Source organism: Cryptomeria japonica, chromosome 9 (assembly GCF_030272615.1).
Source record: "Cryptomeria japonica chromosome 9, Sugi_1.0, whole genome shotgun sequence".
Classification (NCBI taxonomy): domain Eukaryota; kingdom Viridiplantae; phylum Streptophyta; class Pinopsida; order Cupressales; family Cupressaceae; genus Cryptomeria; species Cryptomeria japonica.
The window spans coordinates 155,206,675-155,229,090 of record NC_081413.1 but is presented as its reverse complement, the minus strand read 5'-3'; positions in this window follow the sequence as shown (position 1 = coordinate 155,229,090).

Here is a 22,416-nt window from a genome sequence, read left to right as displayed (position 1 = left end):
CCTATTCTTGCTATAAATAGAGCTCTCATTCCTCCATATGAATCATCCTCCAAATTTGTAGTATCACACTTATGCTCAAAAACATTCAAGCTTTCATATCTCATTTTATGCTCATCCTTTTAGCCTCTTTTAAATCAGGAATTAATCTAAATATGCATGTTTAGAATACTTTCTTTATCATTTAGCTCAATCATAGACTAATATATCATGTTAGGATAGTATTTATACTAACCTTGTCATCTTATAATCTAGTTTATTGCATTTCTAAAATCATGCATAGCTTAGAATGCATCTCATACTAAAATCTATCAAAGCATCCCTCGTTCTTGCATTTGCCATCCCTAAACCATTTTGCTCAGTGATCTGAGAGCAAAAACATTGGTTTGAGGGACATTGTAAGATAGAGAACCATGGGACCCACCTTGGGAAGCTGAGTAATACTTTGTTACTCCATAGCTTGCATCAAGAAGTCTTGTGTGTGTGTGTGTGGACTAGTATTTAGCAATATTTTCACATATTAAGTTTTATCAGCCCACTTTTCTCGCATACATTTCTGGCGCCCACTGTGGGGCCCGACCCCAAATATCAAATCAATTTTTGAAACTAATCACTTTTGCAGGTCCACGGGAAACAGGAATCAGCGCGTGGGAAACATTCCCTAGCGCATCTAGTTAACAGCCTAGCGCATTCCGCTTACTGTTTGGCGCGTGGGGTCTATACTCTAGCGCGTGAAGACCTTTCCTCAGCGCATGGCTCCCTCTAATATTTTCCTGTAGGTCTCAACACGGAAGAAAACCAGAGCAGCACCTTCGGTGCACAGAGTAGCGCATCCAGTAAACAGCATAGCGCATCTAGCCCACTATTTAGCACGTGAAGTCCATCATCTAGCGTGTGTCGTAGCACGTCAAATCACTAATTTTCGGAAGCAAACCAGAGTAGCACCTTTGGTGCACAGAGTAGCGCATGCAGAAAATAATGTAGCGCGTTGATCCTTAATTTTAGCGCATCAAGAATATATTGTAGCGCGTACAGTCTGTTCTGTAGCGCATCACAGACAGAAGACTAAAATTAAAATTGTAACTGGAATAAAATTTAGACTTGTAGAAGTCCACCAACCTCCAGATTTCTCTGACTATTTTATTGGAATTTTGCAGGGCCTTGACAATTTCTTGCAGGTGGAGCTGGATTTTATTTGTAGAATTACAAATAGTTTTAGATTTTGGCTAACTTAGTTAAGTTAGTTAAAATTTAGAGTCATTTTAATTCTTGTTGGATAAAATTGGACTCACCTTACTTTGGGCTGTAAAACGAACCACAAACAATCTTTATTTTGCAAGAAAGGGGTAAAAAGAATATCACCATCCTTTGGTGCATAAAAGGATTCACTTCAAATTTCTGTAAAGTAAAAGAATCACACATGTCCAGAGTCAGTTACAACTAAAGAGGGAAGATCTTCCCCTTTTAAGCAATTTCTTTTGCTGACCAAAACATCGAATTTACTTTGTTGACCAAAATTCTTTTTCATAGATCAGAAAATCATTGCCCTGAAAGGATAAAATAAACACGATGTTTTCGTGAAACAACATCTCCATATAGATTTTAGCAAATCACTGAATTGAAAGGCTAAAAAGAACCAACTTGATTGCTTTATCTCGAAAGTGGAAGGAATATGTTCTCCCCTTAACTGGGTGATCAAAAATCCAGACCACTCTTACAACTTTCTTTACTTCAAGCAATAAAACCTTTAGCAGGTCTGCCTTCCCAAGGAGTTGGAATCAATTCTTAAAGCCGTTTGTGGCCGGTGTGAAGGGAATGACCTAAGTGGGGAATGACTTTTACGCCAAGAATTTCAACCCACTATAATCAAATGTGGAAAGTGACGAAAGTCCTTTTCAATGGTTGTGCGTAGCGATTAGCCTTCCCCCAGTATCCTTGAGATATGTAAAACCTTTGTTCTAAAGGTTGGGAAGCCTCCTGAGGGAGTTTATCACTGACGGCTAAATGGGAAGCCTGATTACGAACCCTAGAAATAGAAGCTTTGAGCCGAGTCAGTAACCAGACATTTATAACATCATAGTGCAAGGGTGGGGAAGAATCTGCCCCCAAGATTACTCACCATATATCTCCCAAGATGACTTCTCAACTGTGAAGTGATTCACTTTGAGTTAATTTTTGGCAAAAGGCAAAAAAATGGGCACCCTCTAGGGGGTGACATGGCTGTTTGAGCTGACGGAGTATCGAGACTAGTGGGCTATGATGTTATTTATGACCCTTGACTAAAGAGTCTTTCTGAAGTGTATTACTTATATCAAAACCTGTTAAAACATTGGGGATTTCAACACATCCTTGCAGAACATGCACTTTTTGTTAGATTAGGCAAAATGGTTGTACTTTTTATGCCATGTTTGCATTTATTACTTCAGAAAATCATCCATAAAACTTGAAAAATTTGCAACAAAAATTCAAAATTCACAAAAACCAAACCAAAGAAAAAAATTTAGGGCAGTTTAGTGCATAAGAGCAACTTCTTAGCACGTGGAGTACTTTTGTTAGCGCATCCAAACCGCCAGTTAGCGCGTTGGTTCAAAACAGTAGCGTTTCATCTTAAGGCAAAACAGTGTAAAATCCTTTAGCGCATCAAAAAAATAGTCTAGCGTGTGGAAGCAACAGCTTAGCGTGTAGCATCCAAACATTAGCGCATAAAGTCCAACAGTTAGCGCGTCACAGACCCAGGATAGCGCATAGCTTTTTCAACAGCTAGAAAAACAATTTTAACAGTCCAAAAACTTTAGCGCGTGTCTGGGGGCAGCCTAGCGCGTGTGGTTATTATTTTAGCGCATAGAGAAATTTCGGTAGCGCATATAGACTTTGTTCTAGCCCGTGATCCAAAACAGAAAAACAGAGGGCAAAACCGAGAAAATTTTTGAAATTTTCAAAAACATTTTTAGAAGCATTTTTCATCAACATCATTTTTTCATCAAACCAGAGTGACAAAAACAAACCACTAAAACTATTTCTTGAGCAAAATTTGTGTCAAAATGAATGTTGTCAGAATCCTAAACGAATCGCGCAATAGAGGATGTCTCTCCTATCATAATCCAGAAATCTCATCATCAGTATCAACAGAATCCTTTACCATCTTACGGATTTTTATCACAAACAACACTTGTTTTAAATTTTCAAATTGTCAAATAAAGTTTCCGGATCGGGAGGCTTTTATCCATATCATTTGACATGCTTTGTCGTGAAGGGACATCTAAACTTTCACTTGGATAGAGTAAGATTTGAAATTTTCAAAAACAAGAATCAACTAAATCCAAACAAATCAAAGGAAACCATTGATCACTCATGCATGACTAATCCCCTTATTCTGAGAAGAAAGAACCTCTATCGTAACATCACATTGAAGAAACAACAACCTAGTTTTTCCAAATTCATCAAGAGAAATAAGTTTTTATACATCAATCATCAACTATTCAAATCTCATCGGGTATTCTTTCGTCACGTCAAATGTTATATCCAAAACAAATCTAGCGAATTTGACAAAGAACATTTGAAGACAAGAGCATACTGTCAAAAGTCTGCTTTTAATCAAATCATAAACCATGGAGGAAAGATCAATCCAGCATTCTTGCCCGACGAGTGCATCACATATAACACATCTCGACCAGAACCATCAACCCCCAAGCAACACATCGAAGAGGATTTTGTCCCTTTCATCACTGAGAGTTTCTACTAAAATGCCTTTTACTCGCTCTCAAAGAGACAAACAAAGCGAGGCACACGCCGAGTCTAGTATGAATCAAAGATTATCAAATCCTTTTGAAGTTCCACCCGTAGAAGAACCTGAAATTACTGAAGCACTTCTTCGGGAATGTCAAGAAAACCCTTCCTTCCAAAAACTTGTAGAAAAGCTCATGGAAAATGACAAAGAAAAATATCTGCTCATGCTTACAAGCAAAGGAGTTAAACTTCCCGAAGATTTAGACCCAAACATATTTAAAACTGGATCTCGACAAAATGCATATCAAGAACAACAAAGAGAAGAAGAAACCCATAACTTTGAACAACATATACCTGAGCAACACATTCCAGGAACAACGCATACCAGAGATGCATATACCTGAGCTAGAAACACCAGAACAAAATAATAGATTAGGGTTTGGGCTAGATTAAGGTTAATAATAGATTAGGAATAAAGTTTAATTTGGGCTAGGGTTAAGTTTAAATAGTAGAATTATTGTTAGGGTCAATGTTTAGGATTGTGGCTAGGTTAGAGTTGTGATTAGGGTTAGGGTAAGGATTATGATTAGGGTTATGGTTTGGGGTTATGGTTATGGTTAAGGTTAGGTTTAAGATTATGGTTAGGGCCATATGATTATGGCTAGGGTTAGGGTTTACATCATAGATAGAGTTAAGTTTAGGTTTAGGGTTAGGTTTAGGATTTACATCACATGTGCTTAGGGTTAGGGTGAGGATTATGGTTGGGATTAGGGTTTAATATTAAGGTTAGGGTTAGGGTTTAAGGTTAGGATTAAGATTATAAATAGGATTTACTCTTAAGATTAGGGATAGGTTTCAAGTTATGGTCACGGTTATGGTTATGGCTATATATTATTGTTAGGGTTAGGGTTTATGGTTATGGTTAGGTTAGGGTTAAGGTTTAGAATTATGGTTAAGGTTATGGTTTACATCATGGTTGGGGTTGCAGTTAGGATTAGGTCTATGGTTAGGCTTAAGGTTTCAGTTATGATTAGGATTATGGCTAGGGTTAGGGTTTACATCATGGTCAGGGTTAGGGTTAAGGGTTAGTGTCGGGATTAATGTTAGTTTTTATATCATGTTTATGGTTAGGGTTATAAATAGTGTTAAGATTCAGATAGGCTTAGGGTTGAGGATAAAATATGTTGTTAGGCTTAGGGTTGAGGGTAAAATATGTTGTTAGGATTTTATAATGAAGCTTGAGTTTAAGGTTAGGGATAATATTTAATTAGTGTTAAGGATACCAATTAATTAGGGCTGGGGTTAAGTTATGGGTTACATTAGCATAAAGGTTTGATTAGGGTTAGGGTCAATGTTAGGTTAAGTTTAGGGTTAATAATACCTTAGGGTTTAGGTTGTTGTTAAAGATATGGTTTTATTAAGGTTAGGATTAATTTTAGGGTTAGGTTATTGTCAGGGTTCAATTAGGATTAGATTAGGGTTATGGTAAAGATTAGGTTATGATTAAAGTTACTATTCTAGGATAGAGCTTGGGGTTAGGGTTAGGGTTTGGGCTATAGTTTAAGGTTGGGGATAAGGTTTGATTAGGATTATGTTATGTTAGCACAAATATTTAATTAGGGTTGGGATTCAATTATCTCTAGATTAGGGATATATGAAGGTTAAGGTTTGATTACATGGTAAGGATTTAGTTATATTTAGCATTAGTATTATAATTCAATTAGGGTTAGAATTAGGGTTATGATCAATTACATTAGGCTTAAGGTTTGGGCTATAATTTAATTACGGTTATGGTTCCATTAGGGTTAAATTAGGGTTATGGTAAAGATTAGGTTATCATTAAAGTTACTATTCTAGGATAAAGCTTGGGTTAGGGTTAGGGTTTGGGCTATAGTTTAATGTTGGGGCTAAGGTTTAATTAGGTTTATAGTATGTTAGCGCAAAGATTTAATTAGGGTTAGGATTCAATTATCTCTAGATTAGGGATATATGAAGGTTAAGGTTTGATTACATGGTAAAGATTTAGTTATAGCTACAGTTAGTATTATAATTAAATTAGGGTTAGAATTAGGGTTATGATCCAATTACATTAAGCTTAAGGTTAAGACTGTAATTTAATTATGATTAGGGTCAATTAGGGTTAGTGTTTGATTATTGAATGAGGATTGATTTAGTATTACAATTCAATCAATTTTAACTAGGGTTAGGGTTTGATTATTGAATAAGGATTGATTTAGTATTACAATTCAATCATATTTCAATTAGTTAAGGTTAGGGTTAGTGTTAAAATTTGAACATAACCCTAATAACTATTACATTAGTTTATCATAGAGAAAACAATGACTATTTAAAGCATACACATTAAATATATTTTGTGTTTAACATAAAATATATTTAGGAAAGAGAATTTAGAATAAAAGTATACCTCCCATGTAGAAGTCAAACACAACTCAACCAAAAATAAGTTATTGTTTAATTTACCATGAAACCCACAATGTTAAGACATCTAATCAATTTATTTTAAATGAATACATTATAATTGAGTCTAACTTCCATGATCAATCTAACCAAAGCTATCATATTGGTAGGATTATAATAAAATTCTAAGTCCAAATTAAGTTTATGATTAAAATTATTAACATAGAAATTCTTATTGATCTTTCTAAATTAAAAAATTAAAAAATATTTATTATTTTTGAGATATGTGTGTAACTATAAATAGAAAAGTCACATCTATATGATAAATTAGAAATTTTAAATACTTTATATTGAATCTAACTTCTATCCAAAGGTATCATATTGGAAGGATTATAATAAAACTATAAAGCCAATTTAATTTATGATTAAAATTATTAATATAGAAATTTATTGATTTTTCTAAATAAAAAATATATATTATTTTTTAAATATTTTTGTAACTCAACTAACATAAATAGAATATAAATAGGAAAATCGCATCTATATGATACATTACAAACTTTTAATAATAAATATTTTATTTATTGAATATTATATTGTATTTTTAAAATATTTTTGTAGTTATGTAAAAAAAAATTTGAATTTAGAAATATTATATTTCTATGATTGAAATTTAGAAACATTAATTTATTTTTTATATTTCTAAATTGAAAATAATAGACAATATTTTTTTATTTGAAATATTAGTGTAGGCATGTAATTGTATTTTTTATTTTCAAATTTAGAAACACTATATTTTTATGTTTATGATATAGAAACATAGAAAATAGATTTGATCTTTCTAAGTTGAAAATTAGGATTCTTTCCTTCCTCCTCTTTTAAAAATTTTGCTTTTAAACTTTTGGAGGCATTAATAGAAACAAAATGCCTTATCCTTTTAGTTGTGAAATTTTTAAAAATAGAGATTAATCTAACTACATAAGTAATATTTCTATTGAAGTTTTCTTTTTCTTTTGCATGCAAATCAATTGAAATTCTAAAATGATATAAATTCTATTTTAAAAACTTTTAAATGATAAATTTAAAATTAAAGTTCAAATATAGATAAAAAATTTCTAAATAAAATTCTTCTATTTTGCATGGAAATCATTTAAATTTTCAAATTAAACAATTTTTTTTTTTTAAACAATTAAATGAATCATCAATCAATTTAAATTTAAATTTAAATCTAGATATAAATTTAAATTTAAATGTAAATGTAAATGGAACCTTTCTATATTTTTTTATCAAAGATGATGCCTGATATTGAATACCTGTTACTGTGGTGGATTATAAGAACCTACATGGTCTATTGGAAATGAATGAATGAAAAGTGAAGCCAAATACTTCCAACGATGGTCCTAGCATTTCAATCTATCTACCAAGATATCTTCTATGTACATAATGTATTTTTGATCTTAAAAAAAAAAATTCATTTTTCATTAGACCGTGTAACCAAATTTCTAGTCGTACAATTGCCAGTCAGCAAACTTTCAACCAATCATTCTCCAAAATTTTGTGTCTAGTAAGAAGTTACTTGAATATGGCATATTAATAACTTTTATATGATATTGTACTTTGCTACAATCTATGATACATGAATTAAAAACAATGTTTGCTAATAACGTCTTGAAGTTTTCATACAAGTTTATTAAATTTTGAAATCAAAAGAAGAGAGGTAAAGTTCTTATAATTATAGCTATGCAAAGGTCCCTTTGTAACGGCAATGAAGCGATTTCTCTTGCCATTCTTCTCATAGTTGAATATATAGCTTCTACGATAACTCATATCGACATACAAAGTAGGAATGGCGATAATGATTTTAGCAATTGCATTGAAGTCTTTTGGGGTGCCACAATGCTTACCAATTGAAGGATTTGAGAACACCACTACTCTGCATGTTAATCTAAGGCAATGAACACAAAGTTGAACCTTTTTTTGTTGGATACTGGTGTTGGCCATTTGGTGGAATTGATTATGTGTTGCATTGATGTCAACACTAGCTGTTTGGATGCTTTACCGACACCCTTCTGGTCTGATAGGTTGAGTGGTTTCTGGTTAACTTGGATATGGCATGATTCGGTACAGTCTAGTGATGGAATTGGTTTGTTCATGATGCTTATACTCATATTTGGTTAGTTGGTTTTGGTCTGGTAACTGGATGCTATTATGCTTGCTTAGAAGATTGGTTTTTGGTTCCGACGAGGGTTTCACCAGTAGAGCTTTTGGTGGAGATCTTTGATGAATTGCATAAGTGATGTTGGTGCAGCTTCTGATGGAGTTTCAGGATGTTGTTGGTGATCATGTTCGAGACTTGGCATTTGGAGATCATTGTTGAAGCGTGTGGACCTATACTTGGTCCTGGTTGATCTAGGTTATGGACCAACATTAATGTAACATATGGATAGGACCTATTGTTGTATTTTCGGGATGTCTTATGTGTTGTTATTACTTGTTTGGTCTAAGGCCGACATGGTTTGTAATTATGTAATCATTTTATTGTCTGGTGGTCGACTTGATTGTTTATGGTCGAGGGTTTGTATAAATAGATGTAAGATCTCATTGTAGAGCATCATGGTTAATGTAAGAGGTCATGGTCAAGGAATGTAATGTGCGAATAATGTAATATCATTCAGGCAGAGGAGTTGGTCAATCATTGGAGACCGAATTGGGTTTGTGTAAGAGGATTTATTCCTCCGGTGTTGAGCTTAACTGGAACTATACTCAGGCATAGGAGATACTCTCTTTTGCAGTTCAACACTTCTTTGGATCATAGTCTGGATTTGTATGTAGTCAGTGAGGATCCTTTTGTGATGAGTAGTGTGCTCTAGGTTGTTGGCCTTCTTGCAAGTGTAGGCCCCTTCATTGTAATTCACATACTTACTGTAGAAGTATTATCTGACTGTGGGTAGGCTTCCCACCTTGGTTTTTTCCTTTACCAAGTATTTCACGTACAAATCTTGGTGTTGTGTGGATGGATTTTATTATGTGATTATTGTTTATGCTTAATTGGATTAACTGCTATTCCGATATTAATGTTTTGGGTTCAAGTATTAAAGTTTTAATTACTAATGCTTTCGGTAATCTGTGACAACTGATTCACCCCCCCTCTCAATTGTCTTCTGGTTATCTGAACTGTTTAACAACTGGAACCCAATAAAGACTTCATTAAGAGTACTAAAGACGTGGAGCACGTTACAGGAGAAGGAGCTTCTAGAAATTATGGAATAAGAATTTTAAAATGCTATAGTACTAACCTAATAAACAGATGGATGGAAACTTTGCTCTTCTAAATATAATTGAATAGCACAAATCCAAATGTTGCAATCACCATTTGAATGACTGTGCCAAGTATGGATACCTGTAAATAAATATCCTCGTTAAACACGGTGTTGTAGATTTACTCCTCCAAGACAATCATATTCTCATTGGTAATGAAAAACCTAGGTCTCCTTAACACTATTTGTGTTAGTTTCCTGATGCAATAGATGACAATTCCGCATATGGAATGGTAAAACAAATCCATCAACTTTAATGGAATCAATAATGCAACCAAAATAGAAAGAGAACCAAAATCTAGGATGAATGAAATGCTACTAAAGAAACATACCAGTTGAAGGATGGCATCACAATGTAACAATAAATGGAGAAATACAATAGGATTCCTCTCTAATAAAGGGACTATGAGTGAAGAGTTGCATAGCTGAAATGCCTGAAGAATGCATGCATTTAATATTCTCCACTTCCTCCTTTACAACGATTAAATTGTAATGACAAACTCTTCATATGTTTGGTTCAATTTTCCACTATGGTCTTCCATCATGTTTCTGTTTTCTTTAGTGTTTACACAAAATATTCTATTTTTATTCTATCCTTCACTCCCCCTACTGCGATTGTAGGAACACCTCTTGGTGTAATTAATTACACTGAAGGCATCTCCTTATATGAAATGGATAGTTTGATTGAAATGATCAAAGGTCCAAGATAGTGCAAGACAATTGCACTCTCTGCAGCCGTCGATTCGTTTTGATTTACCCTGTCGTATCATCATTTATGCCTCTACAAGAGATGGGGCAGCGATGAGACAACAAAATAGATGCTTGTCCATTCTACTCTGCTTGCATTCAAAGAAGGGTTGAGTGTGATCATGAGATCACAAAAATGATTTTGGTCAAGAAAGTTTACAAAGCCTTTCAGGAAATCCATTTTGTTCTACAAATTTGGCATTCATTGTATTCCATGGGAGGACATCCCTTTGAGGAATTTTTGTCATATCATTCAGCTCCCATTTCCGCACAGGCTGGGAAATGAAAACATAGCATTACACCTGCTAATCACATTTGGTTAGAGTTATTAGATGTTTCCTTCATCAAATGCACTTTGTGCATATCCTACAATCTTAGCATCCTAGGAGACCACACCTCTTTGAGACATTAAGAAAAAACCATAATTCAGGTACATTGTCTAATGCCTCAACATCACTCTGAGATCATCACTCATATCTTCCATCCCCAAAAAAATTGCTTTCTTTTTCAAGATCTACAAAGTTAACACTCACTTAGGTTGCTCTACTTTCTCTCTTACTCTTGTTTTGTTCTATAATCACTAGTTTTATAACGTATGTCATAATGAGGAGGAAGACTGCATTCATCACTTGTTTTATAATGTATGTCATAATGAGGAGGAAGACTACATTCTTTTCCCCTAATTTCCCGCTTCAATGTTCTTCTAATTTTGATCTAGGAGGATATGCTCAAATCAAGATGCTCATGTGAAACCCCGAGAAAATCTCCTATAGCAAATGGTTTGTTTGGTCAAAATTTGACGGGAGGAATCGAACCTCCAACCTCTCATCTCTTAATTTTCCTCTCAGCTAATACACCACGTGATGCACTCTATTCTAAAAGGGATATTTGTTTTATTTAAAGTATGTTGGAGCCTATATTCGAGGCTCGAGTGGTTCGAACCCTTGACCCCAACGTCTTGCACTCTTTTCATTACCACTGAACCGCCCACGTAATTTGAGATAAAAAGGGAAAATAATTTATTTAAAGAAACCCTCGAAGATAAGGCCTAGATAAATCAAACCTGAAAAATTAAAATTAATAGTCCCAAATAATGTTGTTAAGGCTCAATTATCATGAGCCAGAGGTTTTTTTAAGGAGGGTTAGGTTTGTTTTAACTGTATACACTCAAAATTTGCAATGATTAATTAATTAAATATTTATTATTTATTTAATGATAATTCTTTTATTAAATAATTAAATTGAAAATTTTAATTAATTTAATTCATTTAGTCATTCTTCTAATTAAATCTTATTAAATATTTAATATTTAATCATGCACTATGCATTCTTCTAAAGTCTCCATTAATTAAATAATTCTACAATTATTTAATCTTCTTTTCCAACTCACCTCATCTCCACATCACTCAATCGTACCAACTCACAATTTTGTGGCTAAACAAATTATTAATCTTCAATTATTAAATAGCCATATTTATCTTCAACTTCTATCTTCTAAATGAAATAATGTGTACGTACACACATTTTCAATTCTTCTATTTTTTCTCTAGCATCCCTACATTCTTCGAGGAAGTTGAGTCCACTTGTCTCAACACCCCTAAATCTTCTCCAACCATCCTATATTCTCTCAAGTCTTCAACTCTAGTCAAGGTGAGCCTTCTGACACTTGGCCTCTCCTTCCACCTTTTTCTCTCACATTCCAACCAATCTCTTCATAGCCATCAATCTTGCAAGATTTAATCTCGATCGTTAATGTCCACCACATGGGATTTTTGCTCATAAAATCTATAAAAGGGCATTTCCTAAGCATTTTGAATCTAATAGGCATCTAGGAGTTATCTTGCATTCACGTGATTTTTGAACATCCAAGCATTTTAGCAATTTATAGTGTGCCTTTGGCATTTTAGTTTAATCATTTTCATATAGTCTTGCACAATCATTTATCTTTTATCAAACATCCAGTTATCAGTCCATTCGTCGAATTGTCATCTTGGAAGCAATTATAGTGCAGTCTGAGAGCAAATATCTGCAACCAAGTTCAAATGGTGATAGGACACAATGGGACAGTAAGTGAAGGTATAATATTCTAGGTTTTAAATCCTTTATTTGTTTCATTGGTAACTTTTGGAGTATTCTGTAGGATTCTCTTATTATTTGTGAAAATTAATCATTTGGCGCCCATAGTGGGGCTCAGGCCTCACTTTCTATCTTTTGTCTATCATTCTCGCAGGTTTAGTAGAGTCACGCATTTACTCTTTTTTTAAACGCATTTGTAAGACTTTTTAGCACATTTGTGACTTTCTATAGCACATTTGTTCTATTTGGCAACGCATTTGTTAATTTTAGCAGTGCATTTGTCAAGTTTTAGTGCATTTCACATGAAGTTTAGCATATTTGCATAATAGGGTAGCACATTTGCACTTAGTTTTAGCACATTTTTTAAAGATAGTTTGCAAAAAAAATCCAAAACAGGTTGTTTGACTAACACTTGCAGCTTTTCGACCATCAAAGACAAAATCTTTCAAAAAGCTAACTAGTGGTTTTGTAGGTGCTTTTCATGCATTTTCACATTTAGTTTAACTAGGGGCTCATTAATTGAGCATTTTTTCTTTACATAGCTTAAATAAGGGGTTAATTAACAACATGCAACTTGCATTTGTGTTTTCTTTAAATAGTTGCACTTACACTAATTTAGAGAGCTAATTAATAAAGTGTTCACTATGCTTGCAAAGTGGTAGGTTAGTATGCTCTCACCTTAACCAAGTGATCAGAAAACTAGACCCATTTTTAATGTGTAACCTGTAGAGGGTCTACCTCTTGAGTTGCCAATAGGGCCAATGAGAGGGAACAACCCAAGTGGTAACGGGCTAAAGACAAGCTCTCCCAAACCACTATAAATAAATTCTATTTATAACAAAAGTTACAGGCAACGAGTGTTGATTAGTCCATACTGATGTTATGACTCCCCATAAACCTTATAGAACACAACCTCTATAGGCTAGGAGGACTTCCTTAACAGATCATAGCACACTACATGTATGGCCACTCGATCAGACGCCCTTATTAAAAACTCTCTTGTATAGAAGCCAAAATCCTTCTAGTTGTTGATAAAAGAGGTCAAACCTCTAATGAGACTCACACACATATAGTTCTTAGTAGAGATGAAAAAGTTTTCCATAAGGATTTTTCATGGGAACTAATGCTTGGCTACTCTGGAGAAGTGAGTGTTGTGGGGTGGAGCCAGTGGGGTCAAGTATCTAAGTATCCGCTTTGAATAGCATAGCCTTGGGGAAACCCACGTGAGATTCAACAATTACTATTCTAGCCTGCCATAAGAAGAGTGCTTGTCTTTTTAGTTCTATTTTCCAAACATTGTGTATGTTGTGTTTGCAGTACATTCTCAAATCAAAACAAAAAAATTATTCAATTTCAAACAACAAAAAACTGAAAAATTTGTAGAGAAAACATAGAGTCACGCATATAAAACACAGAGTCATGCATATACACTATTTGGTAGCATATTTGAGTAACAACGTAGGACATCCATTATATTATGTCACACATTTACTAAATAGTGCAATGTATTCATTTAAAAGTTGCATGTTTACAACATTTGGTAGCACATATACTATTGAGAGTAGCACATACACTTAACAGTGTAGTGCATTTGTCCAATCCTGCATTGTATTCACATTCTCCTACAACCCATTTGTTTTAGTGCATTCAAAACAGAGGGCACTTCCACTAGTCTAATCAAAAATTTGAAAACACATTCAGATACCCATTTTTTAGAAGATCTCATTTCAACTAACATAGACTTCATAGCTAGTCAACAAGCAGGTTTCTTGAACATTTTAAACATAATACTAGATTACACTTAAGGTTTGTACAAGTATTCATCTCAACAAGTTTTAGATCCAACATTTCAAAGTGCATAATCGCTTATATTTGATAAACTGATCTTACAAACATAGTTTCTCATCAAAATTTATCATCTTTTATCATGAAAATGCAAAGCTCGATTAGGGTAACCTTGTTCTTTGCATTGAATATATCATTCCTCTTTGTACTTGGTTATGTCAAAATTCCACAAAATTTGCACTCTCATTAGGATAAAAAACTTGCAAATCATCACATACTTGTATGATCATTTCGTGTTGTCTCAAAAAGAGGAAACTTATTTATAAAGAACTCTTGAAAAAGAGAAGGTTTCTATACATAAGCCGCAAACTTCTGTTGAAACATCGCATATTCCTACATTGTTTTCGTAACTATCTACGTGGTTGTAGAACTGAGTTTGACGAAGAAACCTTACAAGAATGTGTCTTTCAATAAAGAGACACTTTATCTCAGCGTACCAATAGAGGTGGAAGAATCAACTTCGCATATTTACTTGAACAATTGATCACCTATTGAGTCACATCTCGAAAATCAAAACATTCAATGCTAGTTTGTACTAGAGCTCAACACGAACAAATGAAATGACAACAAGAAATGGAGGAGGAAAATCCTGCTTACCATCAATTTGGGTACACAGATAAGGAAGAGGAAGAAATTAATGTGACCATTAGAGAAATTCAACAAGATCCTAAATCTGATGGAATGATGGAAAGAATGTTAGAAACTCAAAAACAAAAATACTTCTTGATGTTGGCAAAATCAGGGGCTAAATTACCTCAAAGTTTTTATCTAGAATTCTTGAGACAAGTTGTTGAATCAAGTCATACTCAACACAACAATGACCAAGATGATGAAAACATAAATCGGGTGAATATTAATGCTAGAGGAGACCGTGATGATGCAACTAGAAATTAGGATTATACAACTAGAAAATGTGGTGATACCACAAGGAATCAAGATAAAACAAGAAGGGATCATGGTGACACAAGAACTCATGGGGATACAAGGAGAACCCATGCTAATAATCCTCTTTTAACTCTCACTCAACAAATGCAAACTTTGCAACAACAAATATATGATATGCAAAATGGAACAAGTTCTAAAAGATACTCCTTGGAGGATATTTGTCCATATCCTTTTGACAAGAGTTTGAACATGGTGTCATTCCCACAACATTGTGAGATCCCAAAATATGATAAATTTGATGGGAAAACGGATCCTCAAGATCACATTAGGGAATTTTGTACCATTAGTATGGAATTTGCGCACAATGAAACTTATCTCATACGTTTATTTTTCAGAAGTTTGAGTGGAAAATCAATGAAATGGTTCTCTAAATTACCACCTGGGAATAGATCATTTGAGGATCTTGTGAATAAATTAATCTCATAATACTCATATAACATATGACATGAGATAACAATATTGGATTTGTGTAACATCAAGCAAAAGAATGGGGAACCTTTCATGGTCTTTCTACAATGATGGAGATGATTGTTTAATAGATACCCTAGACCAGTACCAGATCAAGAGAAAATGGACATCTTCATTAACAATCTTACCAGTGAGATGAGTTATAGACTCAAGCTACAATGTCCTCCTAGTTTGGCAAAAATGATTGAGAATAGTTTAAAAATAGAGGATGCTATGGTCAAGAAAGGAGAATTGAAACTCTACAAGGAAGGAAGCAATTCCTCTAACTACAACAACAACCACAACAATAATGATAAACCAAAATTTTGGACAAAGAACATAAATGTTGCTAATGAGGGAGTACCTGATAACAACGGTTATAAACCACAACAACCTATTTTCAATCTCTTAAGTTAAGAACCAATGAATAACCAAGATAATATTAAACCAAAACCTTTCTTTTCCAATGCTCACATAAAGTTTACCAGCATTGGGGAAAAGAATCAGCTTTAAAAATGCTTCTTGCAAACAAGTTAATCACATTACCAGAAGCAAGAGATTTCGAGCCCAAAATTAAGCCTAGTTAGTGGAATGAAAATCATTTTTGTGGTTTTCATAGAAACAAGGCACATCAAACTAACAATTATCAAAGGCTAAAACATCTTATCCAAGATTTAATTGACAATGAGGTTATCATAGTGGATGGCCACAAAATGAATGAATCACATTTAGCCTTCAAAATTCCACTCCCTAACTATGAAAAGGGTGGAACCTCAAATACATAAGATGACAAAGGAAAAGAAAAGGTAAATTATGCGCACACCTAAGACAATGTAGTAAATGTCATCATTATTAAGGATAATATACCTTCAAAACCAATGCATGCCATTACTCGGAGTAAGGCTAAGGTAACTGTTGTCACAAAAGTTTGCACCCTTGATGACCCAAGAAACCTTGATCATCAACCTTGTGAAACATTGAATCAACCTCTCAAGTGTGGGACCTTGCTAAATGTGAGGTTGAATCTCTGGAGAAGGTCAGCTTCCTAATCAATCTGAGTGTAGGTGTTGGACCAACTCAACACTGATAAAACTAATCTATGTTCTGACAGGGAAAATGGAGAGAGAGAAGGGTTGCATGAAAGAAGGGAAATAAGGCTTGCACCTAGAATGGAAGTTGATCTATCCCACCTATAATTGCACAGAACATCAATAAAATTGCCCAAAAGATACACAAATTTCTATCTAAGTCTATCTTTCTAAGACTGAATCAAGGTTGGAATTCTTAACAATGGCAGAGGAATGAACAATGTTCTTAGATGCCACTCTAAGAGGAGTCAACACTATCATAGATGCTGAGAAAGAAAGAAAAGATACATTCACACAAACATGTAAAAAGATACACAAATTTACATAAATTGAAACTAAGGCAAGCAAAATTTATTAATGCAGAGACAAGGTGATTTTACAATTGCAGAAGTCATAGACTGTTGTAAAAGAAAAAGAGGGGGAAGTTGATCAAGACTTCTTGCATCATCAAGGGTGCAAACTTTTATGACAACAATTTTTGGCACGCTTGGTGGGACTGTTGGAATTTTAGTTCATAGATGACCATCTGGGGTACAAACTCTTAGTCACTGGTCATATCTTTGCTGATAGCTAGTGTGTGGATCAACAAATTAGCCTTTGGAGGAAACGAAGAACATACTTGGTGACTCTCTACAACATCTACTAGTTTAAGCAGTTTAGTGCTAAAAAAACCTGAAGACTTTGTGTGTTCTTTAGTTTCAAGCTTTTAGAGGTAGTCATTCTTCAAGCACCTAACTTCAAGCCATTCTAGTGATCTTGGTATGTCACCTTTTTCTCTCCGGTAGGGCATATCTTTTGCCTTTTAAGCATTTCATGTAACAAAGATTATCTCTTTTAAATGATTTCAATATGAGCTCCTACCATGGGTGCAACTTCTATTCACCCCCTTTTTTGAAAATACCAATCAACCTCCCCCATTCTATCAGCATGAACAAACTAGGACTGCTCCTAGTTTTAGCCCAAATAATGGTTTTGGTCTAGTAGTAGGTGGGAATTTCCCTCATGTTTACCCCCCACCCACCCCTGGTCTACCTCCTGATCAACCTCAAAAGAGTGAGGCAACCCTTCTTGTAGAATCTATTATGGCCAAAATGGCAAATATGATGCAAGATTACAAAAGGCAGCTTGATGAAATCAAGAAACAACTATGGGAGTAGTAGCAAGAGGAGGCCTTTTACCAACAATAACAACAAGAGGAGCTTTCTTATCAAGCTCAACTACAACAACAACAAGAGCTGGAGGCTCAACAACAACATGAGGCCTTTCTTGTAGAGCAGCTTGCTTCTGCAAGAGAGGAAGAGATCAAACAATTGGCGACCCTAGAGATCAAAATAAGGCAAGAAGAAGCCTCTACTCCTATTTCCCCTAAAAGAAGATTCCCAAGTTTCAGACAAGGGAGCCCTCCTAGATCTTTTGAGGAGCCTGTCCTTGAGCAGATCCACCCTTACACTGAGCCTATCTAAGAGAGCTCTAATTTCAATGTCCCAAGTTCCATGGGAATGCCAACTTTGGATGTTGAGGAGCCTATCTTTTAGGCTCCTCTGTACTCTGGTCCTATTGAGATCTGCCTTTGCAAGGATGGACTTGTTGTTTGGAGGGCATATGGAATTCATCCTCCCCACATATTTGAGAGGTGGCCTATTGATGAAGAAAAAATCCTAATGGAACCTAAGGTGGTGCTGGAGGAGCAAGTAGAAGATGGTTTTCAACATTTGGGCACCAAGAAAGAAGAATGCAACAAGGAGGAATCTTGGATTAGTCTTGATCATCTTCCCTCCTTCATTTGAGCTAGTGGTGTATTCTTTGCAGGAGGGGCCTAAACTTGAAGAGGTTAGTCTTAGTGACTGTGGGATATTGAGAGAAATTAGTTCTGCTTCCACTCCCATTTGTTTAGTCCCTCAAGAGAGCTGCAACAACACCCAAGTCAATCCCTTGTGTTTTAAGAGCGAGGAGGAGTTGAAAGATGACTCTTTTTGGGACAACTTGGAAGGCTTTTGTTCAGGTTTGGATACCTTGTTGCCTTGTCCTATGTAGGTCTGGGAGAAATCAAATGAAGACTTTCAACTTTTTGAAAGTTTTGAGATGATGACTTGCATGAGGTGGTTGTCCAAGGTGAAAAAGAACATGAATTAGAGCTGATTGAGAGAGAAAGTTTTATTTTCTCTGATTTTGATGATGTGGTTGAGGTAGAACATGTGGCAGATGTCAATTCTAATCTTGAACTTGATCTCCACATGTTCTCAAACATAATTGACACTTTTTGTGCCAACCTCAATGAAATTGATTTCATCCGCTATAGGGGAGCAATCTGGTCAGCATGATCAAATTTTGATGATGGAGGCGGTTAAGCAGGAGCAAGCCAGCAAAAAGAGCTCAACCTTTGGCATATCAAGGGGCTACCCAATCAAATATCTCTCCATGATTGGGGTCAAGTAGGATGTTGTAGAGCCATGTACCCGGGTCCCAAGTGTATCTTAGGCCAACAGTGTGTCTGATCAACAAATTGGGGTATGTATTTTTATTTCTAAGTTGCAGGGTTTATTGCAACTATTCATGGTTCTGCCTTCACTTTTCCAGCTCTGTATTTTGTCCCAGAGCCATGTAAATCACCCTTCCCTATTCAGGGAGGGAAGTTATTTTAACCAGTCTGTGAATGGTTTTGTTTAACGCCTTCAAGTTGATTGGTTAGACTAGGGTAGTGTAGGATTTCTTTTCCTCCAAGTTCTTTGGCACATTGTATTTCATTTTCAGTTTTCTTCCAAGAAGTACAGGAGCACAATTTGCTTTTTTAGTATCATAGAAATTTTGTAATCCAGGTTGCAGGGGAAGAGATTATCTTTTTGTTTTAGGCCTTGACTTGTGCCCAATGGATACCCAAAGACATATGGTCTTACGTACCCTAAGAAGGCTTAGGGCCCCTTCGAGTCACCAAAATGTTGACCTTTTTCTGTCAACTTAGGATCCAGTCTGAGAAAAGCTATCCTTCATAACCTTTGCATTATGCGCATTTCTTTGTTGACAATATACATGGGGGCTCTTTTGAACTTGCATCCTTTTTGGGCTCCAATTCTATTTCTGTGTTGATCGAGCTGAATGGTCAACTCACTTAAGTTCTATGGATTGGAGGGCTCCTGGTCACTAGTGGGCTAGTTTCTCCCTTTTCCTCTTACCAGCCGATAGCGGTTTTCTCTCAGCTACGAAGGGCCCCGCTACCCCACAGGATTTTATTAGAGGAGAAAATGACATCGTGGGATAAGGCCATGCAAGATAAGAGCAACAAGAAACAACGAGGTTTTTCACTTCCCCCACATGCTTTCAAGGGACACAATGTGATGTCATGGGATAAGAAACATCAAAGGTGAGGCGGGTCCTAGTTGGCATCTTCAAGCAAGCCGAATCAAAGAAAAAGGGTCTCGCGGGATAAGGTTGTGTGGGGTAAGAGGACAAATAAAAAAAAAGAAAGCTTATCTTGCAAGGATAATACATGATGAGAAAAGGGTCGCGAGATAAGAAATAACAAAGCAAAAGGCATTTTCCCTTATCCTGCAGGGTTGAAAGTGGAGACAAATGATGTTGTGGGATAAGAGAACAAAGGGAATGAAGGACTTCCTTATCCCATTTGTTCCCATGGGATAAGGAAATTAAGGGAAAACTCAAGGAGTCTTATCCCACAGGGTAAAATTGAGGTCATGAGAGACCCATAGGATAAGAAACAAAGCAGAAACAAAGAAACCCTTATCCTACAAGGACAATAGAGTGTGCAAAAGGGTCGTGGGATAAGAAAACAAAGAAGAGGGTCAATCTCTCTTATCCCACGAGGTAAAACAAAGGCACTAAAGGCCCTAGAGGATAAGGAAATAAGGGTAAATCAAAGAGACCTGCTATCCCATGGAATAGAACAAAGATAAGGGAGATGTTGTGGGATAAGAAAACAAGCAAGAAGAAACAAAGAGTGCTTATCCCGTGAGGATAAAGGGGAATAGGAAGGAGCTCACGGGATAAGAGACTATGAAGGTCAAACAAAGAAAACTCAAGGAGGCTTATCCCGCAAGGTTGAGCAGAGAGTGAACAAGGCCCACGGGATAAGAAAGCAAGACAGAAAAAAAGAAATCTTATCCCATGAGGTATGCAGAGCCGTTTAGCGGTCAAACACATTGAATGAAACATGGACCCGGGATGCCATGTCAGCCAATTGCGGTCGTTGGATCTTCATAAAGGCCTGATCGAAAGACCATGTTTTAATCTTGCATTGGGCCTATTGGATGCTTATGTGGAGAGATCTTACACGTCCATCTTCGCATGAATCTATCAGATCGACGATGGACGCTTGAATTTGCGGTGGCCATTGAGTTTTGAATGCTCTGCAGGAGGGTGGTTGTTGACTTGATGGTCGAGGATGTTCTTTGCTCATTTGGTGCTTAATTTTGGACTCCATCTCTCTCCAACCACCAGATTTTCTCGCCTTCACTCTAAACATGACACCTGCAGCTGATTCCAGATGCCACCCATGCCTCTTCAATTTGGTTCAGAGACTTTTTGGCTTCGCAAGTACACAAAGACGCATTCAGATGCAGAGTTTTCCCTGATTTGTGGGAATTTTTTTTCTTTTAGAGGCAGAGGATGCTCTCAAAACTATTTCAGCACATTATCAGATCTGTCAATATGATCTCTCTCTCCTCTCATATTTTTGTAACCTAACCTGGGTGGGGTTAGGGTTTCCATAAGTGGTTCAATTATTAGTTATGCCTGAACTATAAAGGCAAAATTGTAACATATCATTTGGATCTTCTCTCCTTTTTCTTTGGTAGAAAGGCTTATGTCACTTTGCACTTGTAAAAAAATTCTTTTCCTCCTCATTAATGAAATTTACTTATTTTGCTTGATTTCAATTCTTATAATGTGTGTATTTCTCTTACCTTATTGTTTGAATTCATTCTTGTTTGTTTTCCTTCACTGTAGGTGTTTGTGTTGATCCCCTCTATGAATTTTGATTGTGAATTGAGCCGAATTTCTCTCCTCATTTCATAGATGCCAACCTTCACTTTCTCTTAGGTGGCTAATTAGGGTAGAAATTTGTGCATGTCTTGGGTGGTTTCTGTTGAATTTTAGACTCTCAGATTTAAACTATACTCAGAAAACTAAAATTAATTACTAAATCAATATATTTGCTATTTAGTTTAATTAATTTCAGACTTAGACATAAACATAAATTCAGCAAAATGAACATGACACACAAATACCCTAGGAAAACCTCCTAGGAGGAAAAACCTAGCCAACAGATCCTCATATCTGACTATGAATTATATCCAATTGTAACAGTACATTACTTAGCTGGTAGCTTTGATGTGGCACACCAAATTGTCTAAGCCTTTCACATAGCAATACACCTCTTGAATCTGTTTTGCATATAACAACAAGATGACCTTCAGATGAACAGATCTGGAAATTGTCTTTGGCTTCACATATGTCTTGCAATTTGCATCTTCTATTGAAGTTCACCCTTGTATTAACAATCACCTCAATGCACACTTCCTTCACCTCGCATTTAAAATTCTTTCTTTCTGATTTTCGCACTTGCAGAATGATTATCGCATGTGATATCATTGTATATTAATGAGATCAAGTAGTTGTTTATTTATATGAGGCAAGAGGACCTATTTGAGGTCGGCTTGGTGCTGATCCTTTTTATTTATTTTATTACTTTATAGGGTCATCCCTATTAGAGGGAACATGTTTCCCTTTTGAGTGGCATGTGTCTTTTAGTTATAGGGTCGACCCTATTAGAGGGAACACATTTCCCTTTTGAGTGG